A 13553-nucleotide genomic window follows, 5' to 3' on the forward strand; every position below is an offset into this window, starting at 1 on the left:
AAAAATATTTTTAACGTTTTGTATACATTATACAAATAATACGGTGCCTTTTTTTAAATTTTTTCATTTATGTTCTTTTCATAAATAATGTTTTTATGACGTATGACATGGCTTCAAAGCTTCGTCTTATTTTATAGTTTATTAAGTGCACATAAGGCCGGCCTGCATCTTTAAAAAATAATTATTCAATTCGAATTCATAATTTAAAGGCGGTCATTTGAAAACGTCGTTATTAACTTTTGAGTAATTTTTAAACCCTGTCGATGACCTGTTATGATCTCAACACCCGAAGTAAATGAGATTAAAGTAGTTTGTAATAAAATAAAAACTTGCTTATTCCCGGCATAAGATAATGTGCATATATATATATATATATATATATATATATATATATATATTAATTTGTTTGAATTCGGTACACATTTACAAATAATCTCAATCTAACTCCGTGTATTACTTTAAAAAACAGAAGACGAGCACACCAACATTGATTTATGTATATTAATATTTTTGCTTGTCACAGGTGTGACATATATACTTATATTGTAAAGAGCTTAAGTATATAAGTTAGTATGTAGGGCGTAATCCATGATACTTCTTAATTTGATCAGATATGTTTTAACCTTTAAAAAAGTATAAACTCAGCAAGTTTTCAAAAAGAGATGTAGATGTTCAATGTTTATAAATCATACCATATAACATACATCCCGCTTGATTAGTTTCATGAATGATTTCCTGTTAGTGTGTAGTTCTTTAGAGTCCCAGTGTGCTTTTGTAATTAATTTTAAAGATTAAATAAATAATAAAATATACAATGCTAACGAACCTGGGAACGAACGAACTGCCAAGAACTCTCTACTGTATTCATTTAAAAAAAATTACTTCGAGGTTATATTTGGCGGGAACATACCTCCCATGATTTATATAAGAAATATAATTTTTATTATTAATTACACTGCCTAAAGTGTGGAATTTCAAACTATGTGTAGCATGAGTGTTAAAGATTGTACACAAATTGACGACGTGATTGAGCAACATATATCCCAAAAATTCCTAGTTAATATATTAATTATATATTAAAGTAGGTACAATTCATTGATAATGTGTTTTGGACTTATAGTAGTAATTTAGGTTGCGGGAAAAAAAATTAGTCCCTCATGTTAGAAGCAGTTGGGGTTTGAACCCGGAGCGTTGTGATCGCGTGTTCTTTGGGGCAAGCGCCTAGTGCACTGTACCACCGGATCTCATTGGTAGTAGTGAAATAATGTTTATGTATTAATTTCTAGTCGCTACTTAATTTTTTTAAAACTAATGTATAACATTGTTACGTCGTAGTATAAATGTGTTCATACATTGCATTGTGACTAATGGAACGGCGTCACACGTTTCGTTGGAAACAGTTTAGGGCTCAGCTCTTCAACTACATCGTTTGCATTTCTTCGTGCGACCAATAGAAACCAAGTATCTAGCTGTTTGTTTGCGTTTAAAATACTGTTTATTTTTATGAGCTATGTATATCGTTCGTTTTTCACTACAATATTTTAACTTTGTCACGTAATTAATTATTAAATCATATTTTCAAATCTACACTTAGTTGGATAGTATAATAAACAAAAAAACACGCTTATATAGAAAATCCAACTAAAAAATAGAAAATAAATTTGAATTAAAAACAAATTGGTTGTCTGTAAAGTCGGTTTACGGACGACAGTTTAACGTGACAACGTCATAACAAAACATTGATGAAATGATTGATCCAGAAGAAAATGAAATATCATATTCGGCCTGAGACTGAGCCATAATAGGTTTTTGCAACCAAACCATTTAGGCATTAAAAATATTATATTCTTTGAGGAAAATTTTTTTTCTATCTTTTGTATGATAAAATCTACCTCTGCATACTTTTATGAATAAAATTGAATCATTTTTATTGAATTTATGGATACAAAGGAGTGAAATGAAATCTACAATTTAATTAATAAATTTACTTTTATTTGCATTCATTAATTCAAATATATATGTATATATATATATATATATATTACTTTTGAAGTCTCGTGCGCGCCATATTTATTTTTACAAGTACAAAAAAAAAATATTTCAGCCGCCGGGACTCTATCCGTCAATCTATCGATTGGTAGTCAGCAATGCTAACCGTACAGCCATGAGGCCATATTGGAAACAATTGTTTCAGATGTTACAATTTAATAATATTCCACGCACGATATTTGTTTGAATTTCTTTTAACTAGCATATTCTCTGTTGGACTCGAAATATTTACATGCTCGTGGGCTCATAACTATAATACGGTGTGTGATTTAGTTGATCAAATAAAATAATAACTCATGACAAATAATTACCAATGTCAAACTAAAGCGTGAAAAGTATCATACCAGCAATAAATATTTAGTTACACAGCTAAAACAATACTCATACAACACTGTTTAAATATACTGATTTACACTAGTAATTAAAATAATACGTACTTGTAAGAACGCCATTTCCTTGCGAATATACTCCCGTGGCGCGGTGCACAACAATAACCTCGAACCCCGCTATGTTGTCGTCTGCCCCAAGCCGTGTGTGGCGACATGCGCAGGCGTGATCCAACCGGCGCGACCCGCCTATCCCTGCAGCATGGCGGGGTGAAACCTGAGCAGTACGCCGCCACGTGCCGGCCGGGTTCTCTGTACCGTCCGCAACATACCAGAGAGATGCCACGCATGCGTAAACAGGACACATCCATAGTGGGACAATTTTTCGTGCGTGCAGCCAGCGTTCGTCGATTTATTAGACGGCACGTCAAAATAGTGTAAAATAAAAAAAGTATGTTATTTAAAAAAAGTGTGGGGTGCATGGTGTCAATAGTTATGATTATTTTATTGACAGATATGAGTAGAAGGATTATCATTTTCATAATATCTTAAATAGCACTTCACACTTTTTTTAAATAACATATTTTTTTTTATTTTACACTATTTTTAATTTAACTTTATTAAAATTTATTTTCTATTTTTGTTGGATTTTCTATAAAAGAGTATTTTTTAGTTTTTAAACTATTATTTATTTTACAAACACGATGCTTGCAAATCAATTATACTTTTTTTTTGTTTCATTTGCAACACATTTCGGCCCTGGGTTACACGGCATTCCGGTGGGAGTAATTTCGCGAGTGGAACGTAAATGCCATCTGTGGCGGCTGGCGTCAACCGAAGTTCACAAAGCCAAAGGAAAACTTTATAACACCAACAGATTAATGATTTTTTTTAAAAGATGAGCAGTAAATAAAATTCTTTGTAAGAAAAATTGGGTCCAAAGCCGATGTTCACTATTTTTTCCAAGGTTTTTTTTTTTTTTCGCTTTCATCGGCGCTGTTAAATTTTTTGGTTTGCTAGTCAAATGATAAATAATTCGATAGTCGACGTAGCTGCACAGTGGCGTGCCTTAGACGTGAAACTTCACACTTCAATCATCCACTTGATAAAACTAAGCAGTGAAGTAGGTACACAATGGATGTTCAAGCTGGAGTTTCACAGTTGTGTAAAAAAACGTAGCGGCGAGAAACCTGAAAATAGTCACACAGTTTTCTAACTCTACTACTTTATTCGTCATCGAGCATTGCTCTTTTAGTTTTTTTGTTTCTTTTTTTTCCGTTACGCCCGGATGACTTCTTCGCCTCGACTTACTTTACCGGCTGTGAAGAAGTTTCGCTTCGAAAAAAAAAACTTTTTCTTTGTTCTTGAAGGCATTTTTATGTTGTCGGTGTTGTTGTTGTTGTTGGGAGTGATCCTGACTTCTGCGGAATATGGTGCCTGCCGTTGAAGGTGTCGGAGCTGTTGCCAGCTCTCGTATCCGAACAACAACAAGGTCGCGTAAAGGGCGCAGGGGTGTGAATACATTGCCTCTCCGCAACCAAGGACATCCACTACGTCCTCGGGGTATCAAAGGTGTTTACCAGAGTGAGCTCCGCCGGGGAGTCCTCGTCCAATAAAATTCTCAGAGATGTTGGGAAGAGGTATCTGGTGAGGTGGAAAAAGTCATTTATGCGGGTAAAGGCTGATGGCTCGGAAATTTCACCCGGGGGGGGGGGGGGGGGGGAAGGAGGAGGTTGTTTGTCAGAACTGCCTGGCCCTCAGGTCATCGGCTCACCGCGAAGAATCAATGGCGTAGTGGTAATGGCTAGTCTGGGCGTGGCCTCTGCTGTGGAAAAAATTGCAACCTGGGTTGCAGAAGAACGCTGTAAACTCTGGGGCACCGAATCTGGTTGTGTATCCGAGAAGAACGCTGTAAGCTCTGGGGCACCGAATATGGTGGTTTATCCTAGAAGAACACTGTAATATCTGGGACACCGAATCTGGTGGTGTATCCTAGAAGAACGCTGTAAGCTCTGGGGCACCGAATCTGGTTGTGTATCCCAGAAAAACGCTGTAAGCTCTGGGACACTGAATCTGGTGGTGTATCCGAAAAGAACGCTGTAAGCTCTGGGGCACCGAATCTGGTTGTGTATCCCAGAAAAACGCTGTAAGCTCTGGGACACTGAATCTGGTGGTGTATCCGAAAAGAACGCTGTAAGCTCTGGGGCACCGAATCTGGTGGCATATCCGAGAAGAATGCTGTAAGCTCTGGGGCACCGAATCTGGTTGTGTATCCGAGAAGAACGCTGTAAGCTCTTTGGGCACCGAATCTGGTGGTGTATCCGAGAAGAACGCTATAAGCTTGGGGGCACCGAATCTGGTGGTGTATCCAAGGGACACGGGACCAGCTCCCAGGTTTCTCCTGCGTCCCGTACCGTGCTAGTCCACGGATTGACAGACCGTACAAGCCCGCGCGTACATGAGCAGATCCAGGCAGCAGTGCGAGGTGATCCCTGCTGATGTCGGGACTCCCCGCCGAGGGTTTCCTCCACCGGCCAAGGGTTGCATGGCGAGGACATACACTGGCAGCTGGTGGCTCTGGTCACTTGGAGCTCATCTGGAGGGGGTCTCCCCACTCCGTCGAAGGGCAGGACGTAGCATGGCCACACGGCTCCGGGACAAGCCTGGACAGCTAGTGGAGGTTGGATGGGCCCTCGGTCAGATTGTCCAAGGAGTCCCAGAGAGATGATGTACTTGGTTAAGTGCCTCGTGATACTCATAGACGTGAGTCAACTACAGGTTAGTTAAGTTATGTTAACAAGAAGTGGGTGACAATGATGCTGTGATGGGTCGCCTCAGCTGCCTCACTGTAGCTCCTCCTCAAACAACTCCAAGTTGCGATGAAATGGCGTATCCATTTCTTCGTGTGGCTCTAGGGTGCCCGTGTTGGTGACGATACGGTCTTCACCAGTGGAGTAGTTGCCATCTAATCTTGCACGCTAAACACGGGCGCACACATAGCTGAGTCAAGGCTCCTTCCACACTATCCGAGGTACATTGAGAGGCATGAGCGTGTTCACAGTAACGAACACAAGGACATTTTGCCTTCCTGGTTCCTGATGACCTGCCGGATGATTGCGTAGCAGTACACTGCGCAGTGTGGGTGCGTTCACACTCAGGCAGCTTACCGGGTGAGGTTTCGTTCCAGAGTTGTGCGCAACAATAGTGAACTTTACGTCGACGTTTTTTTGACGTTGCAAATGAACTCTGAGAAGTCCACGAAGTTCATCGTAATTTCTCACTTGCATACCAAAATAACTACAAAATATTATCTTCGCCTTGTCTCAGTTCTTGAAATACAATAGACGCTCCTATGTAATTCCTTCTCATTAAAAGAGGAAGTACCCAAAACAGTTTTATTTCGCTTCTTTTTGACGTGAATACGTCTTTAATATTGCTTACATAGTGGGAGGCAATTCAAAAAAACGAAGGATAACAAAATCGGGGGATACAGTTTGGTGTTGCCGCTACATATCCAACATCGCCATCCAAAATTTAATTACACCACTGGATAGCAAAAGGATCAAAAAATTCGTTACGCTAAGTGAGGACTGTGACGCATCGCGCGCGGTGGAGGGGGAAGCGCAGCCATTTTGAGGTCATTTTGTTGCGTTTCGAGATTTCCATTTAGTATAACTTTTGACTCGGATAAGCTACGACGTTCGCTTCAGTTTCAATCGCCAGCTCTCGTCAAAAATCTATCGATTACATCTATAAAACATTATTGTAAAATAGTTACAGTGAATATATATGGTGTTAAAATAGAAAATATTACCTGTTACGTAAACGTATTCACGTATAACACACGGCCGTGTCCATGACACAGCTAAGTCCCATTTTTTTTCTTTTACAATTTTTGGACCAAACATAGCACAACGCATAAATGGTATCTTCTGTCCGTGGCTGCGACAACCGATGAAATCCCGGACGAATATGTGGTATAGTGTGAAAGGAGCCTAGTGTTTTTGGGTTGATTTGTAGCTGCTTGTTCGTTGGCTCGTGCTGCAATAGTCGGCCCGAGATACGAGCGCCAAATGTTTTTTTTTTGTTTGTTTCAATTTACTTTTTATTGTTCTCCGAGACGTGCAGAGTTTGTTGGCCCGACGATGCAGGTGTGTCCGAAATATCCCATTGTGACGTCTCTTTCACCCGATTAAGACTCGCGAGGGAGTGATATATTTTTTTTACTGGATGTCCCACAACTAAACTCAGGTACACCATGTAAGTTGTGTAAAAATTTAAAACGTTCGTGTATTGTGAAAATGTTTTATGATTTAAATGAGCTGCCCAAATTGATGAACCTGGTTACCTTCTATTTTTTTTTAAATGTTAGTAGGCCTAAATATTATTTTGTTTCAAATGTGTATCACAGTTTCTCGGTGTTTTTTTTTTCTTTTGCTTTGTATATGAATTTTTGATTTGTAATTTGAAAATGATTCCATTTAAAACTGACATTATATCCCCAAAACCATAAAAACCCGGGGTGTTCAGGCTTTTACGAAAACCTCTTTCTATTGATTTAATAAACGATGTACTATAAAGTATAAACGAAAGAGTTTTAAAGACAAGGGCTATATTCGAACGGTTAATAAAAAAAAATGAGCACCACATGTTTTAATGCTTTCTGTACATCGTAAGACTGACATGAAAAAATTGCTTTTAAGTTCATAAAACAATTAAGGGCTTGTTTAGGGGAAAAAAGCTTTTATAAGCCAAAAAATTAATGGTCATATTATAAATTTATTTAAAATAATGCACATTTAAAAACACGAAATAATAGAACAACACTAATGTGCGATACACCCTTAACGGAACTCGTTCTCGCTAGCTATCTAGCAATCCCAGCTCCCTTTTTATTTCTCTTTCTCCTTGTCCCTCTCTTTCTGCATCTTTTCATCTTTCTACCTCGTTCTTTCTCATTCCCTCTCTTTCTGCATCTTTTCATCTTTCTACCTCGTTCTTTCTCATTCTCTAGCTTTCTCTCTGTTTGTCCCTCTTTCTATATCTCCCCCTCGCTCTTTTTCGTCTTTTTTTCTCTTTCTCGTTCTCTCTTTCTCTTTCTCTGCTTTTTTCGCTTTGTCTTTTTCTCTCTTTCTCGTTCTGTCTTTATCGCTTAATATTATTTTTCTTTTTTCCCCGCTCTGTTTTTCTGTCTCCCTCTTTCTCTGCTTTTTTCTCTTTGTCTTTTTCTCTCTTTCTCGTTCTGTCTTTATCTTTTAATATTATTTTTCTTTTTCCCCTCTGTTTTTCTGTCTCCCTCTTTCTCTCTTTTTCTCTTCGTTGCTCCTACTCTCTTTTCATTTCGCGCTCTCTCTCTCTGTTGTTTATTTACTCGCGTGGTGATCAGCGCACGTGGGGGCGGCGCGGCACCAGCTGGTGACGTCACGACGCGGCGTGTTCCGGGACACGTGGGGCCGACTGCGTGTGTGACGTCAGAACGTCTAGCGAGTGTCTGGAAACCTGCCGTTCACTGACTCCCACACACACTCACACACCCGAGTGGTCCGAGTTCGGGCGTATTCACGATTTGATATTGCTTTTGGAGTAAAGGGTAGGTTTAGGTTTAGGTGTTTGGAGACTTTTTTTTTTCAAGAAGAGTAGTATTTTTGGGGAAATTTTCCGGTAATTTCCCGGAAAATCGGGAAATTTTTACCAGTTATTCTTTCAAATAAATACACAAATAATTCTATTCAACTTTATTTTAATGAAAACAGAACGAAATAAAACATATTTGTACAACACATTGCTGTGGTTTTGGCGTGTATGAAATACGTTTTTTTCCCCGAGATAATACTGAATGCTTAAGAAAATTGGCGTATAATTTTATGTTTCACTAAATAATTAAATAATTTTAGTTTCACTAAATAATATATATATTTTTTAAACTAAGGACAAGATAATTGAGTTTTCAACACTTGGACTTTATTTTGTTTTATTAAGCTTATTAATGTGCGCCGTTGATACTGGAAAGCTATTCTGGGGGAAAGGTTTACAAATAACTTGTAACTATATGAGGTACTGGGACAACACAAAAGCATAAATGCCCGGGTACGAATCTCTACCCAGTATCGCTGCGAACACTTATTTCGTTTCCATGTAAATGTACAAAATTGCATTGTAATAAAAAAAAAATTCGAGAATGTCCACAAAAAAAGGTCCTGTCATGTAATGTTAAAAAAAAATTATGCGTGTTAAGTTCCTTTTAAGTAGTAAACGGAAGTGATGCTGCATTGCACGAAGAGCTAGCGGGGGAATGTCATTTCCGTTTCCTGCGTTCGATCTTTTGTGCCGGAGACAATAGAGAGAGATAGATCATTCGTGCGAGAAGGTTCGATTCCCGGGTGAACCCATTGTTGGTTTTTTTTTTTTTGGGGGGGGGGGGGGGGGGGTGGTGGTCGAGAGAGGTTTTCCAAACAAACACAAACGACGCCCTGCTGTAAGTATGCTGATCAGGGCCGGATTTAGGGGAGGGCAACCTCCACAAACGGAGGGGCCCCCACAAATTGGATTTAAGCGAAACCATCACCGATTTTTCGGCGAAAAAAGCTCGGAAGGTTCCGTTCATTAAAACACTAAAATTTAATTTCGTATAATTCTTGTCTCCGATTATATTTATGTATGTTTTTTTTTTAAATACTAAGATAATCTACTTGATTTCACAATTAATTATTTATTGGAAAACTCGACTGAAAAAAATTGTTAATTTTATTTGGAAAATAATTTGGGGCCAGCGGGCCTCCCCTTGGTCATACGCCATTTCAGTTTCGCACTATTCGCCATGGAAAAAAAAAACTCCCGTCAAGAATGCAAAATAAAATTGAAAAAAAAAAATATATTAAACCCCCACAAAGAACATGCCTTAATCAGCTGATGTCAACTGCTTGCAACTTTTTTTTTTTTTTTTTTTTTTTTTTTTGTTACGGGAGGCCCACTGTGCTGTCTAGTTGTGTTCGTCTCGACCCTGTTTACTGTTTTTGTGGAAACTTGTCTCCTCGTTGTTAAACCGCTGTGTTCGTCTGTGCTGTTATTTTTTTCCTTGACTATATTCCTTGCACGAATTTTTCGGTGCTGTGCGATATTTTTAAAGTCCATAAGAATTGTATTGAATTAATAAAAAAAAAAAAAGATGATTGAGCGTAGAAAAATATTTTAACCTTTAAAATATTTCCGCATAGTTTACAAAGCCATAATCTGTTGCGTTCGCGGTCACTTTTTTATATATACAAATAGTCCACACACTGGAAAGTCAGTGAACTTGGAATTGTTCGGAGAAAGACGGGGAATTCACGTTAAACCCTGGGAAAATCCAGGAAATTCCCCCAGAGATTGTAGTTTGAGAGGAGAATTTCATGCTCCAATTTGCTGTCACCCAGCCTGTGAAAGTTTTTTTTTTTTTTCAGTGGTTTTCAGGTGCATTATCATACAAACTATGAAATGATACATGCAAGTTCTTTTTAAAATAAAGAAAATGGAGAGATAGGACTAGGCCAGCCATGGGGATAGTAAAGGCTGGATTGCAATACAGGTAAATTATTTTTGAAGTGAAACTTCTTTGTTGAGAAGGCTACAATTTCCTAGCGTTACGAAAATTCCGATCGCACGAGGGGAATAGTCAGGTGCGTGGTGGGGGAACCGGTAGAGGAGAGTGCGTCAGCGGCGACGCCACTCACAACGCATGCGCTAGCGGTCGAATGGGAAGACAGGTACGTAGCGGAGCATGCTGTATGCCAGTTGTAACGGCAAGAAGAGGAGACGGCAGGGGAGAGGTAGAAATGACGCAGCAGCGATGCTACGGAACTCTCGTTATGCTGCTTGTGTTTGTTTACTCCTCAGTTTTCGTAACTATTGACGATTGACGCTGCAATTTTCTATTATTTTATTTAAAGAATCTATAATTTATTTATAGGGACCGGTAAAAATTTTCGGGTTCAATGACCTCTAGGATGAACTTGATATTTCTACATACACTCGGTCAAATGTCACCCTCTCATTGGCTGCTGTCTGGCGAAGGTGTCCCAATGTAGTGGCCTGTGATTCGATACAGCTTCGGTTGAGTGTTTCTCATTGGCCCGTCATCCAGGTGAGTTGTGAGCCAATAGCAGAGGCAGCACTGAGGTGTAACTATTTGAATTTTAGGCTGTCTATAAATGAATCCGCGAATTTTTCCGGTCTCTATTTATTTATTTGTGTGAAAATGAGTTATTGATTTGTGCAATTACTTTTATACTATAGTTTATTTTTATGTGAATGGTGTAATTGTAAATGTAAATAATTCATCTCCATCTATCCCTAATAAGCAAGAAATAGCCATAAGTTTAGTATTTCAAACATGTACCTCACCGCTGATAAAAATGTTAATTTGAACAAATAATCAATCGACAAAAATTCCTTTTTGAAATTCACATCAAAATGCAGACTAATCCTGCCAATACAAGAATTCAACGTTAATAACATGGCTGCATTCTTTTCATTTTTTTTTGGCTTGAATCAACGACCACTATTAATTCGTTTACTGTATATTCGCTGTAGCACATAATTCTGTGCTCATTGATGTACTGGTTAGCTGGTTAATAAAACTGTGTAGTGTGTAGTAAAATCTATTAATTGGGCTATCCTTTACGAACCCGCGGTAAATCGTAACAATATGTATACATTAACATACAATAAAAAACAACCTACATTATTACCCGAAAATAATGTGACTCTGAATGTGGGTTTATAAAAAAATATTTTCTGGAGTGGAAATAACAATTCAAACACAGAAATTATAAATTAGTTAAATTAGTATTGTTGTGGGGTATTTACTAGAGCTTTCTGGTACCACTTTTGTCAGTAGCGAGGCATGGCATTTTTGAAACAGCAAGTTTTTCAGTCGCAAACCCGCCTTTATGTTTAACCGGGGGAGTGAAAATCTCCGTTCTAGTCTGTGGTCGTTGGTCGGTAGCCCCAGGCCAGCGAGACAGGGAAAGAAGATGGTGTGCTTTGTGAATGGGGAAGGGGGAGGGGGGTAAGGGGGCGCCCGACGAATTAGACCCGTCACGTGACATCCTCGTTAACTGGCCATGACGTCATCGGCGTGCCTCCGGCTGACCGTCGCTGTTGTGCCGAGATCACTGACTCGAGACTCAAGCTGGGTTTACGATTGATTTCCTCAAGAATTTTAACTTAACATCGAGCACACGATTGAGTCAAAACTATATTTTCCAGTTTATGATTGACATAGAAGTCGTTAATTCTGACCAATCACAGCACAAAACACATGGTCGGCCATTGTTCGAAACGGAGAAGCAGGTTTAAAATAGGTTATTGACAAATGGGATGTCTATTTTTCGAAATGGATGATGATTACAAATGACAAATATACGAATTCTAACCTAAAATACTGCCTCGCTCGGTCCAATAATAAGACATAAACTTCCGGTTGAAAGGTTCCGGTTTGTTGTGATTGGTCGCTTCCCCTAAGTCTTAACGAAAAATATAAAATATAACCATTTCTGTTAAGTCTTAAGTCATCATATGGTTCGCACACGACCCGTCAAAATTCACACACGACAATCATAAACCATTCCACTAGTTTACATAGAGTCATATGGTAAGTACCCGACTAAGTCGTCTTAATTCTTAATTTTCAATCGTAAACCCACCTTCACTCTGTGTCAAGCCTGCCTAGTCAGGGCTGTATCTGTGCTAGCGAGGCGGGATGATAAGCGCGACGCTCGCTGGTGCTTCTAGCGCGGTTATCTCCTCTGGACTGGCGCGCAGTCTTCTCGTCGTGCATCGAGCGGCGACCGTGACATCACACGGCGGAGAAATGAAGATAAAGGTGTAATGAAAGTCCCTTGGGTGCTTTCAAGAATCTGCGCCGGTTGTTTTACGCCTAAAAATTACTCCGAAAACACGCGTTTTAGCCATTTTAACTCTTCTAAAAGTACAGTTTAAAAACTTAATCCGAAATCAAAAGTACTTTTCGGCCCCCGGCGAACTCTTAAATGCTTTTCGTAAGCAGACCCCACTCGGATATCTTGAGTAGTTTTGAAATCGCGTTGTTTTTCCTGTGTGAGTGCCCGGGTGGGCGGGGGCCTTAATATATCCTAATGGTGTCTGTTCACTGTTGGAACTGCATTTTTAGGACAGTGAAAAGGGCCCAAACTGCGTGTTTTCAGAATAATCGTTCGGACATGAAACGCCTGGCGGAGATTGTTGAAAGTACCCAAAGGCCTTGCGTTACACCTTCGTCATTTATAGTGTTAAGGTTACCTCTCAGATCTCATAGTTGTTCCCTGCACGACGAGAAAACTGCGTGCCAGTCCAGAGGACATAGTGCTATGCTTATCCCGTGCTTAAATTAAACCAGGGGGGCACAACTGTACAGGTGGAATATGGCCACTAAAAAAACTGTGCGGTTGAGAAATTCCAACATCAAAAATGGTTTTATATACAAAGAAAACGTATGCATTCCTCAAACATCATGACTTAAATAAAAAGTACTTTACAAACATTCCTAGTTCAGAATTTATGGAATGACGTTATTAACGCAGTGGGTATTGAGTATGACTGCAAAAACAAAATAATTATATTTTGGAATATATTTTTTTTTTTTTTTGGCAATCTGAGTTATCTTGGTAGCAATAACCATGGCTGCCATGCGCAAATGTGCTTGTGTGTATTTTTGTTTTAAATTGAAACTGAAGTTATGACTACTTTTCAACACTCATACTCTGCGGCTATGCAGTTATTATTTTTGAAACAAAAGAATAATCACCTTAATTTAGTGTTTTGGTTTTTCCGTATTGGAAAATAGGTAATCTGAAACATTTGTGGTGAATATTCCCAGCAACGAACGACCAACAAAAGAAAATCAAGGAAGCCAACATTTCCTTTCTTTTAGGTTGTTAGTCTGTCGATAAATACCGCACAGTTCGCTGATTTCCAAAAAAAATAAGAGCGTTAGTTTCAGCATTGAGTTGCGACTATTTACCTTCCTCGCTTTGTGGATTGCAGTTCACGGCTTGGACGCGCGCTGTTGCTATATCTCTTTACCGCGTTACGAATAAGTTCAGGGGAATGTACTCCTTTGGAATTCTGAGTGCACGAGAAGCATGTTAAAGAATCAGTTTCAGTAATTTATAATGTTTTAGA

General features: G+C 39.0%; 1 protein-coding gene across 5 annotated transcripts in view; it reads left to right on the forward strand.

The window, feature by feature from the left end:
- The window catches only part of LOC134540940 (rho GTPase-activating protein Graf), a 189710-nt gene that overhangs the window by 21699 nt on the left and 154458 nt on the right, over window positions 1-13553 (forward strand). The window lies entirely within an intron of this gene.

The sequence above is a fragment of the Bacillus rossius genome, chromosome 17 (genome assembly GCF_032445375.1).
Source record: "Bacillus rossius redtenbacheri isolate Brsri chromosome 17, Brsri_v3, whole genome shotgun sequence".
NCBI classification, from domain to species: Eukaryota; Metazoa; Arthropoda; class Insecta; order Phasmatodea; family Bacillidae; genus Bacillus; species Bacillus rossius.